Source organism: Gossypium hirsutum, chromosome A01 (assembly GCF_007990345.1).
Source record: "Gossypium hirsutum isolate 1008001.06 chromosome A01, Gossypium_hirsutum_v2.1, whole genome shotgun sequence".
NCBI lineage: Eukaryota > Viridiplantae > Streptophyta > Magnoliopsida > Malvales > Malvaceae > Gossypium > Gossypium hirsutum.
In genome coordinates this window covers 96,791,413-96,804,434 of record NC_053424.1, presented here as the reverse complement: position 1 = coordinate 96,804,434, position 13,022 = coordinate 96,791,413, and the positions used below count along the sequence as shown (strand labels likewise).

The 13,022-nt window shown below is 39.4% G+C and overlaps 1 non-coding gene across 1 annotated transcript; it reads right to left on the bottom strand.

Annotated features, from left to right (window-relative positions):
• Nucleotides 1–11,462: 11,462 nt before the first annotated feature.
• Nucleotides 11,463–11,569, bottom strand: LOC121207997 (small nucleolar RNA R71). Its single transcript, XR_005903048.1, has one exon. It is a non-coding gene; the product is annotated as a small nucleolar RNA R71 (small nucleolar RNA).
• Between the last annotated feature and the right edge of the window lie 1,453 nt (nt 11,570–13,022).

Sequence of the window (13,022 nt, the reverse complement as noted above, 5' to 3'; positions counted from 1 at the left end):
CCCAACGCAAACAGAAAACAGAGGTAATGGATTGCGAACCCTTAGTAGTAAGAAGGGGACGATCTTACGTAGGAAAAGAAAGAACAAAATCACCAGCAAGGGGGTTTGGAGAGAGCAAAAATGGCAGCAAAGCCTATGAGAGAATTCAGTTTGTAAAAATTCTAATCACTTTCCCTAAACTCTCCTCAAAACTCTCACCACTAACCCACTACTCAGATTTTCAGTAAAACTCAAACTCTAGCCGAAATTTGTAGCAAAAAATAAAACCCTTGCTTACACCTTGATTCGAACACAAGACCTCCAACATATTAACACTCCACTTAACCACGAGACCAGCAAACCCATTCTGCCAGAATTTTACCAACATTTAAACTTAAGCCTACTGACTAGCAACTGAGCTTTTATTTAAAAGAATTATCTAAACTTACTCATGTTGTGGCTTGAACTTGGGACCTCTCACACATACCCAAAACACTTAACCACTAAAGTAGATACACAATTATGTCAATGAATTTCAAAAACATATTGAAAAACTTAGTGCGTTGCAACTCTACCCCCTAAAAGAAAATTTCGTCCTCAAAATTTACCTGATCAGAATAGATGAGGATGCTACTGTCGCATCTCATCCTCCGACTCCCACGTAGCCTCCTCAGTGCTATGGTTATACCATTAACCTTAACCAGTGGGATAGACTTCCTCCTTAGAACCTTTACATCACAATCCAGAATCTGAATCGGCTCCTCCTCGAAAGTCAAGTCTGGTCGAACCTCAATCTCTTCAACTGGAATAATATGTGTGGGATCAGAGCGGTAGCGTCTCAACATAAAGACATGGAGAACATCATGAATGCTATCTAACTCTACAGGTAGCTCCAACTGATATGCAACTCGTCCCACTCGTCTCAAAATTCTATACGGCCCAATAAACCGAGGGCTCAACTTGCCATTGTGACTGAACCTCAGAATCTTTTTCCATGGCGACACATTGAGAAAAAAAAGTCCCCTATAGAATACTCTATCTCTCAATGTTTCACATCTGTATAAGACTTCTACCTATCAGAAGTCGCTTTCAGTCGATCTTGAATCAAACAGACCTTGTCCTTAGTTTCAGAAAGCATATCTGGTCCCAGAATACATCACTCACCCAACTCAGTCCAGCATAAGGGAGTGCGACACTTACGCCCATATAGTGCCTCGTAAGGTTCCATCTGTATATTAGACTGGTAGCTATTATTGTAAGCGAACTCTGCTAGTGGCAAGAACTCCTCCCAACTTCCTCGAAAATCAATAATACAGCCCCTCAACATGTCCTCCAGTATTTGAATCACCCTATCCGACTAACCATCTATCTAAGGATGGAAAGCAGTACTGAAGTCTAACCTTGAACCCAAAGCCTCATGAAGTTTCTTCCAAAATCGAGATGGGAAACGAGGATCCCTATCAGAGATGATCGAGATAGGTACCCCATGCAACCTCACTATTTCTGAAATATAGAGCTTGGCCAACTTTTGTAGAGAAAAGCCTATCCTGACTGGGATGAAGTGTGCAGATTTGGTCAACCAATCCATGATGACCCAGACAGAATTCTTCTTAGTAGGTGTCAGAGGCAACCTGCTAGCGAATTCCATTGTTACTCGCTCCCATTTCCATATCGGTATCTTAATCGGCTGCAGTAAACTCGAAGGTAACTGATGCTCAGCCTTAACTTGCTGACAGGTCAAACAGCAGCCAATGAAGTCAGTAACCTCACTCTTCAACCCTGGCCACCAGTACACATATCACAGATCTCGATACATTTTATTTTCGTTGGGATGCATAGCATAAAGGCTACTACGTGCCTCCCTTAGAATCGACTGTCTCAAGTCCTCATCATTCGGTATACAAATCTGACCGCGGAAACACAATACCCCATCCTTATTAATCCCAAATTCCATAGTAGTACCACTCTCAGCTTGACGAAAATGCAACTCTAGAGACTTATCCCCAATCTATTTATTTCTGATCTAATCAATCCATGTAAGTCTAACCTAAAGCTCTGCCAACAGACTCCCATCGTCGAAGATACTAAGTCGAGCGAACATCGCTCTCAGATCGTTCATAGCCCTATGGCTTAGCGTATCGACCACCACATTGGCCATAACAGGATGGTACTTGATAGTGCAGTCGTAATCCTTAAGCAGCTCAACCCATCTATAATGCCTAAGGTTCAACTCCTTCTAAGTGAGGAGATATTTGAGGCTTTTGTGATAAGTGTAGATAATACACTTCTCACCGTACAGGTAGTGCCTCTAAATTTTCAGAACAAAGACAACCATTTCCAACTCCAAATCGTGCGCCGGATAGTTAGCCTCATGAGTCTTGAGCTGTCGAGACGCATAAGTAACTACCTTACCGTCTTGTATCAAAACACAACCCAGACCCATATGCGATGCATCACTATATACCACAAAGTTTTTACTGGGCTCAGGCTGCATCAAAACAGGAGCCTGAGTTAAGACAGTCATGAGCTTATCAAAGCTCTCCTGCTGTGCATCAGTTCAAATGAATGAAACTCCTTTATGCAGAAGCTTAGTCAATGGCACGGCGATCAAGGAAAACCCTCTACGAATCGTCGATAATATCTTGCCAGCCCCAGAAAGCTACGAATTTTAGACACATTCTTCGGTTGTTTCTAACTCAACACAGCCTCAACATTACGAGGATCGACTCGTATCCCTTCAGTAGAAACTATATGTCCCAGAAATGTCACTTCCCGAAGCCAAAACTCACACTTGCTGAACTCCGCATACAGCTGTTTCTCACGAAGAATCTGCAGAACCACCCTGAGATCCTCATCGTGCTGATCCCCTGTCTTAGAATACACCAAAATATCATCGATAAATACCACCATAAATTGGTCCAAATAAGGCCTTATCAAATCCATAAATGCCGCTGGTGCATTAGTCAAACTAAAAGGTATAACTAGGAACTCGTACTGTCCATAACGAGTCCTAATTGCCGTCTTATGCACGTCGGCCTCCTTAACTCTCAACTGATGATAGCCCAAGCGCAAATCAATCGTAAGAAACACAGAGGCCCCTCTAAACTGATTGAATAAGTCATCTATCCTCGGAAGTGGGTACTTATTCTTGATCGTTAACTTGTTCAACTGATAGTAGTCGATACACATCCTCATGGAGACACACTGGGACGAATGAACCCACGATCTAACAACTCCTGAATTTGTGCCTTAAGTTCCATTAGCTCTTTCGGTGCCATTCGGTAAGGGGCGATAGACACCGGAGCTGTGCCAGGAATCAACTCAATCCCAAACTCCACCTCACGGCTTGGAGGTAACCCTGGTAGCTCCTCAGGAAATGCATCTAGAAAATCCCTCACTGTTCTGATGTTTTTAACCGAAGAGTCCCCAGAATCAAAAATATTGACATAGCCAAGAATGCCTCACACCCTTTCTGAACCAATTGTTTCTCTACCAATGCGGAGATCACATTAGTCAGGTAGTCTCGTTGCTCCCTAATCACTACTACCTCACTATCCTCCTCGGTCCTCAAGACAACCCTTGTTGTCGCACAATCTTGACTCACCCAGTGTTTAACCAGCTAGTCCATTCCTAAAATCAGATCGAACTCTCCAAACGGAAGCTCCATTGAATTAACCAGAAATACTGTCCCTTGGACCTCTAGCAGAACGTCTCTAAACAGTTTACTCACCCGGACAGATTGCCCCAACATAGTTACCTCACTATCAGTACCCTCGATTGGAATCCCCAAGGTTTCAGACACAGTACTAGCTACATATGAATAGGTAGAGCCTATATCTATCAATGCCAAATAAGGTACATTATAGATTAAAAATGTACCCGTGATGACGTCTGGAGCATCTCTAATCTTTCGGCGACGAGCAACATAAACCAAAACAGGCTGCCTTGCCTCAGTCGGTCTAGTACGTCTGCCCAGTGCTCTTTGTCCTAGCCTATGCAATTACCACCCCTAGTATGACGACGGCCCCTAAATGGCTGTTGAACTACCCTCAGCATTTTGCAGTAACAGAACCCAGAGCTTGCATCTGATCGGTTCTCAGTGGACAATCACGAATGCGGTGCTTAGCATATCCACATCTCAAACACACCCCAGTAGTCCTCCAACACTCACCCAAACGGCATCTACTACAGTGCCCACAAAGCGCCACCCTAATAAGTACAATAGGGGCCCCAACTCTGACTGGCTCATCAGGTCTAGCCTTTTTTTTAGGCCTCATCGCAGAACTCGAGGGCTCCAATTCGCTCTTATTCTTTCATTTCTCTCGATTTTAGCTTCAGCACGCTTAACATCCTCGGTGATCTTCGCTTTCTCAACTAGAGCAGAGAAATCACGCTCCCTCTGTGGAGCTATTAGAACTTGCAACTATCCCTGAGACCATCCTCAAACTGGATACAGCGCTGATACTCAGTCGCGACCATGCCTCGCGCAGAATGGCTCAACCTCAGGAACTCAGCCACTGAACGGTCTCCTTGGGTAAGATTAAGGAACTCACGCCTCCTGGCATCAATGTAGTTGGCCCCCACATACTTACCCTGGAACGTAGTTTTAAAATAATCCCAAGTCAATTGGTCAAGCTGAGTGCCCTCCTTAACCGTGAGCCACCACTAGTATACCTCGTCACGTAACAGAGAAACAGCCCCTATAAGCTTCTGTTCAGCAGTAAAATCTAGGTCGTCCATAATTCTCTCCGTGGCCTCCATCCAGTACTCAACCACATTAGGGGTGACTCTAGTGACACCTTTGAATAACTCAGCCCTATTGAACCAGTGCCGTTCCGTAACCGACCCTCGGCCCCCAGATCCAGTGTTGGGCCCAGCGACCCTCTCCAAAATTTGTAGCATGGCTTGGGACAGTGCGTCATCCCCAGCCACACGATCATGAGACCCAGACCCAATTTTGGTCTTAGGTGATACCGGCATGTCGCTACTATCGAGATTTGAAATAGTATCAAATGCCAGAGACTTAGCTCGAGTGCCCTATGGCCCCTACCAAGGCCTCTAGTACCTCGTCCATAAGTACTACGTGTGCTCATCGTAAATTTCAAAATTTATCTGTGTTAACAGTTTTATACATTAGTTACAGTTCTAATAATTAATGACAGATATTTTATGCAGAACAGTATAAGAAGTTTAGAGTCTGTTATCACGAATCGTAGTCTCACTACTGGTTTCATTTAAGCTTCCTAGCGTGTTTTCAGTGTAATATACTAACTAAAGTAGTTTCAGTATATTCTAATCATACTTTCAGACAATTCTAAACAGAGTTTTAGAAACTTACAGGATCGGCCCCAGAGACTCTGTGAACCACACAATTGACCAGAATATTTGGAAAATATTTAGAAATAATTTCTTTAAAAACAAATTTTACAACCCAAAATTCATAGCCGAGTTTTGCAACCTGACTTGATACCACTAAATGTAACACCCCAAACCCGACCTGGATGTTATGGCCGAATCTGACAATGTCACATGGAATGGATTTTTAAAAATGAAATTTTTCGAGTTAAAACTGTTCCAGTAAGTTAATCTTTGTCTTAATTCGAAATAAAAGGCATGTCCTTGTTATGTCCAAAAATCGTGTCTTTTTAGCAGAAGCTTGGATAAATTTCATTTTTGGAAAACCGTTTGTATTTAAAAAAACTGTCATTTTGATTAAAAATCAAGGTTAGACTACAATCCCACAAACAGTTTTAAAATCCAAATAAAGTCCACGGTCAATAAAGTCCCAAATTACATAAAAACAACCCAGAAAATAATTAAGAGCTAAATACCAAAACTGAGTTTAAAACAGTCTAAATAGGTGTGGTCACCATCGAGCCCTCCACTGCACCGAATCGTTAAGTTTGGGGATTACCTTTATAAATTAAATAGAAAGGGTGAGTTTTCGCAACTCAATGTGTACTCCCTAGAAAATAAACACAATAGTAGAGTTCAATCATACATCCACATAACAGATAATTCGGGTTTGAACCCTTTACAAAACCAGTGTGAACCTTAGTCCACTCAGGTACAGAATCAGATACGAATGGGCCTTAGCCCATCTGAGGTATATCATGCACAACAGATTAGAATAATAGTGTCCTACCCACCAGCCTCTACACAGCAACTCCGTCCAACCCTACACACCATGTGGGGATAAAATCGACTCACCTATCCCCACACACCATGTTGTAATGAAATGCAACACATAATCAGATAATTACATTGTGCTACTAGATATCAGGCTTAGGAGCCTTTTGGAATACTTCCTCCATATACATTAACCCAAACCCGATGCAATGCAGTATACAATACATGACATGTAAATATGCAATTAACAAATCATACATACAAATTGATTGACATGCTAAGAGCACATATATCACACAACTAGATCACGTAATCATGGGTCAGGTGACTCGTACCAACCTTACAGTAGGTCTAAGTCAACTTCGGCGACCTAAGCAACCTTTCGGAGTATTTTAGAAAAATGGGCTCACACGCCTATATGGCTTGCCTGTGTGGGCTCACACGTCCGTGTGGCCAACACGGCCTAAATTGGCTTTAGCCATGTGGATCACACGGCCTGGCCCAGAATTCCACGCGCTTGTGTGGTTCACTCGTGTAGGCCCACACACCCGTGTGGTCCATACGACCCATTTGGTCAGGCCCGTGTCTCGCACATGGCCTCGCCAGTCCTCATACGGCCGTGTCATGCACTCATGTCACTCGCATATGGCCTAGTTCGTCAATTACACGCCTATGTGCTACCACACAACCTACCACACGGGCAACCACACGCCCGTGTGGCTTCGATAGTTTTATTTTTTTACTTTTGCTGATTCTCGTTTTCTGTGTTTTTGGGTACACGCCTGGTATTCATTCGAAACTAAAATGACCACGAGCACTCCAGAACCTTCAGTAAACCAATATAACACCAAATTAGTCACTTAAAGTTGTGCTCAATTGAAAACGCATGAAAAAGACCAAACGCTAACTCACAAAATGTTACCTTCAGTCGTAAAATCGGGGTTTCACCCATTTCGCATGCCAATCAGAGATCTCCAGGCCTTTGATTATCTTCTAAACACCAGTCGACCCAATTAACAACAATTCATTAACCCAAAGTTAGTAATAAAATGTTAATCGCACTTACCCTACACATAGAGAAAACAAAGGTAATGGATCGCGAAACCTTAGCAGTAAGAAAGGGACGATCTTACATAGGAAAAGAAAGGACAAAATCGACAGCAAGGGGGTTCGGGGAGAGCAAAAATGGTAGCAAAGCCTGAGGGAGAACTCAGTTTGCAAAAATTCTAATCACTTCCCCTAAACTCTCCTCAAAACTCTCACCACTAACCCACTACTCAGATTTTCAGTAAAACTCAAACTCTAGCCGAAATTTGTAGCAAAAAATAAATCCCTTTCTTACACCTTGATTCGAACACAGGACCTCCAACATATTAACACCCCACATAACCACTAGACCAGCAGGCCTATTCTGCTAGAATTTTACCAACATTTAAACTTAAGCCTATTGACTAGCAACTGAGCTTTTATTCAAAAGAATTATCAAAACATACCCATATTGTGGCTTGAACTTGGGACCTCACACACACACCCAAAACACTTAACCATTGAAGCAGATACACAATTATGTCAATGAATTTCAAAAACATGTTTAAAAACTTAGGGCGTTAAATAAAGTTCTGACATGGATAAATTGAACTTGAATTAATTTGTCATTAAAATGTACATGTAATATGGAATAATGTTATGGAAAGCATATGCATATGAAAGACGTTAAATGATGAACTCATCCACATTCTCGGTATTACATGAATTATTTGACTAACATGATGTAGTGAAGTTTTGTTTTAGGTTATAAGCCAAATTGCTTGGATGCATTATTGTATACTTATCTTAAATGTAAATATATGGTAAGTTAAATTCCTGTTATACAAGCTTATTAAGCATTAAATGCTTACTAGGTTTTCTTTTCTCTGTTTTATAGTGCTCGAAAGCTCGTAAAGGTTGGAGATCAGTCGGAGTATCATCACACTATCCTCTAGCTTGTTTTGGTATAAATAGAAAATTTACTTTGAAATAATGACATGTATAAGCTAATTTTACCAATGATGATATGTAAATGGATGTTTGTAATCTGGCCATTGGAATGGCTAGTAATGGTATATTTTGGTATGATAATATAAAGTTATATCATGTTTAATATATACATGTATAAGGTATGGTTAGGTTGAATTAGAGTAAAATATAAATCATCATAAGAAGGTAAGCTTGATCATATGAATATGTGATACTATTTCATATATATTAATGGTGTTTGCTTGATTTTTATGACTTGAATTGGCTGGAAAATATATGAAAAAGTTGTTGTAGGTTGAAGGTTAAATTTGGGTGAGAAATAGGACTAGGAAATGACCTTATTTTGTCCACATGGGTAGACACACAGGCATGTGTCTTGACCATGTGTGACACACGGCCTGGCACATGGGCATGTGGTTTGGTCATGTGTCCCCAAAATCCTAAAATTTAGAAACACAATTCTCAGAATTGGGCACATGGGCAGAACAAAGGCGTGCATCTCAGTTGTGTGTGCTACATAGCCCAGAACACGGGCGTGTGAAACCCGCACCTAATTTTTGAAAATTAAATTGACAACACAGTCTAGCACACGGGCGTGTGGCAGGCCGTGTGGCACAAGTTAGGGAGTTACACAGGTAAGGACACGGGCTAAAACACGGCCGTGTGCCTCACATCGAATGCTCACACGGCTTGAGACATGGGCATGTCACATGGCCGTCTGAGCCACACAGCTGAGCCCACATGGGCGTGTGACTAGAAACACGAAAATTTATACATTTGTACATACCCTTTTTAGCTTAAAATCATATTGTTTCGATTAAATTCTTATCGAAAAATAATTAATTTTATAAAATAATTAAATTATACTTAAAATATGAACATGATGAATTTTAGTTAATTTTATAATTAATTTTGAGTAATTTTGGTTATTTTCGACAGAATGGCGCAAAAGGCAAAAAGTGGCTCGGCAGACACTTCTTAAAGCACAAAATTGAGAAGCAATTTGAAGTATCAAGGCGAATTAATTTCCAGCCTAAAGACAGTCCAATTATATGTATTAATTCATAATATAATTAATTTTAATTTATACCCAATTTAATTTAGGCTAAATAAATTAATATTAATTAATTATGAAAAAAGTGGTCCAGTTGAACTAAACCGATTGAAGTGAACCGGCCAAAGATTGGGCAACCCAAAACCGGCCATATGCTAACCCAAGTCAGCTTATTAGCTGATTAATTAAGCTTTCAAAGAATCCCTTGAAATCTTGTCAAAGTTGCATTCAAACCCCTCCACAACTGGTGGATTTTTGGATTTGCCCCAAGCCAATTTTAGCAAAGTTGAAAGCATCAACTTTGCCACATAGGTGGCCGGCCAAGGGGTGGCTTTTTGGCTGCTACTTTTAGAAAATTTCAGCTGCCACACTCAGCTATAAAAGCCCCCCTTGGCTGATCATTCAAAGCATCTCATTCATTTCTCATTCATTTCACAACACTTCTCTCCTCTCTCATTCTTTTTCTCTCATTTTTCCATTTCAATTCCCTTTCTCTTGTGCCAATTTATTCCTTTGGAAACGGGGTGTTCTTCAACCATTTTAGAGTAGAAATTGAGTTTTCATCGAAGCCTTGACCGGTGAGGACAACAAGAAGGAAGAACGGAGCAACCAAGTCAAGCCTCGGAAAACCACCAGATTTGATTCTTGTTCTCTATCTCTTTAATTTTTGTTGTTGTTATGATAAACATATCTATGAGTATTCATGTTGATGGTATGGTTAATTTAATTAGCTTAGCTTGAATTTAATTTGTGTTGGGTTGATTGCATGTCATCTTCTTAAATTGTTAAAATTATTTTTATGTTGTTATAGGCCTTGGTAAAATGTTTGATTAAGTAAAATCATGCCTAAGTTATTCTTACGTTACGACTGTGAGGTAACTAATGAAGTAATTATTTAAACAGATTGAAATTGCAATTAATTGACACAGTACTTGATCAGTGCATGTTTATTCTTCTAAGGTAGTTGAAGGTTAAATTAGCAATGTATCTGGCGATATTATTGCCTTGCATAACTTGCAAGACTATTGTGATTGAACTATTTCAAGGTAGGGATACCTTGTTACCTCACATAGTCTTTTATGTGCTTGTTAGATTTAATTAATCATTTAAATTGACATAGGGATATGCAAGAGATTAGTTCAGTTAAATGAGTATGTATGTGCAATAAATGTTTGCTTACTAGAATCTATTTAGTCTGTTGAATTGACATAGGGATATGTCAAGAGATGAATGGATTTTGGTATGTAAGTATGTTCATAAGTTAGCAAATTACCGAGTTGCTGTCATTTTATTCATAACAATATAAACATAAGTTTAATAATTCTAAGATGAGAAGTGTAATTAATCCAACACAATTATATCATCTTGATTAAATCTTATTTTGAAATCGTGCATTGGAACTTTCTTTTACTTCATTTTTTATTTATTTTAATATTCTTAAGTTTTTAATTACCCTTTTTAAACAAAATATTTTTCTTCACCAAAGTGTTTTAAATTGCATTCATAAATATTCCTTTTCACAATCCCTATGGGTACGATAACTCGACATTTACTTGTCACTTTATTACTTGTTGTGATTGTGTACACTTGCACATTTCCGTCGTTCCAAGTTTTTGGCGCCGTTGCCAGGGACTGTTTTAAAAAGTCATTAGTTTTGAATTTGTTAGTTTACATTTTGGGTTTTTTTTTTCTGTTTAATTTTTAACTTAATTAATTTTTTTTATTATTTCAGGTGTTTATGAGTATTGACCGAATTATTGACCTACTCCCTGTAGACCCTGAGATAGAAAGAACTTTTCGACAGTGAAGAAGACAAGCAAATTAGAGGAGGACCAAAGAGATGAACTTCGAAAATCCAATCCAAGGAAACGGAGAAAACCCTGCTTAAAACCCTATCCTTATTGCTGATGATAGGGATAGAGCTTTACGATAGTATTCTGTGCTAGTATTTAATGATCTTAGTACTGGTATTAGGAGAACCGAAATTGAGGCACAACAGTTCGAGCTGAAGCCAGTCATGGTCCAGATGATTCAGACAGTGGGCCAATTCAGTGGAGTGCCTGCTGAAGATCCTCACCTACACTTAAGACTATTTATAGAGGTGAGCGATTCTTTCAAGTTAGCCAGAGTACCCAAAGATGCATTACAATTGAAGCTGTTCCCATATTTGCTGAGGGACAAAGCTCAAGCCTAGTTGAACTCATTTCCACCGAACTCAATTTCCACATAGCAAGAGTTAGCAAAAAGATTCCTTATGAAGTATTTACCGCCTAGTAAGAATGCTAAATTGAGGAACGATATCACTGCCTTCCAACAAATGGATGATGAGTCATTGTATGAGGCATGGGAAAGGTACAAAGAGTTATTAAGAAAGTGCCCTCATTATGGAATCCCACATTGCATCCAACTTGAGACATTTTATAATGGTCTCAATGCTCACACGAGGATAGTTGTGGACGCTTCTGCTAATGGTGCTCTCCTTTCTAAGTCTTTACAATGAGGCTTATGAAATTATTGAGAGGATTGCCAGCAACAATTACCAATGGCCAACCAACCGAGCAGCGCCAGTAAGATGAGTTGCTGGAATACATGACGTAGACACTCTTACTTCACTCGCATCTCAGGTATCATCAATATCCTCAATGCTTAAAAATCTTACTACTAATGAGTCTAACAGTTTTGCAGCATAGCCACCAAATCAATTTGAAAATATAGCCTGTGTTTATTGTGGGGAAGGACATTTGCTCGAAGAATGTCCATCAAACCTAGAATCCATGTACTACATAGGTAACATGAAACAAAACCGAGGAACGCAAGGACTACAATCCAATTTTTATAAGCCATCATGGCGAAACCACCCAAATTTTTCCTAGAGTAACCAAGGAGCTGAACCAGTAATACTTACGCCCAACCTGGATCGACCTAGCCACCAAGTATTCCCCAACAAGTTTAGAAACCAACCCACGCTGAACCATCCAATGGCTTAGAAAATTTGTTGAAGGCATACATGGCCAAGAATGACATCTTAATCCAAAGCCAAGCAGTTACATTGAAAAACCTAGAAAACCAAATGGGTCAACTTGCAACTGAACTCAGGAATCGACCACAAGGTGCTTTACCTAGTGATACGAAAAATCCAAGGAACTCGGGGAAGGATGTAACAACCCGATTTAGACCCTAATCAGAATGGTGATTTCGAGACCACGAATACGAGCTGGAAATATATTATAAAAATATTTTCTGTGTTTATTTTGTGTGTATTTATATCTATGTAGTTTTCATGAATTAATTTCATCGTTTAGGTGTCCGATTAAATAAAAGGACTTAAATCGCGTAAATTAAAATTTTGGTAGTTTAATTTATAAAGGGCCAAATTTTTAGTGGCTTTTAAGGATGAGGGATTTATGTTGTAAATAACCTATAAAGATATTAGTGGGACGATTAAATACATGTAATATGTGGTTTTTATATTCAATTATTAAGGTTATAAAAGTAATTTAATTTTTAAAGCATATATATGATATAATATCATAAAATAAACTATGTTTTTCATTCTCTCTTGCACCGAATATAAACAAAAAGAAAAAGAAAGAACACAAGACTAGGTTCGGCGATCTTCGAAGCTAAAATCAAGGTTCGTTCTTTGTCAATTTTTGATAATTTCTACGTTTTTGAGATCGTTGCTTCGAGTACTACAAAACTCATGCTTGAATTTTTTATTTTGATGGATATTTTGAGTTGTGCCATTGTTGATAACTTGTGATTTTTGTTGTTTGATGATGAAAAATGAAAGATATGTTTTAGATTAACATATTTTGTATTGGAGTGTTTGATGATTTTGAGT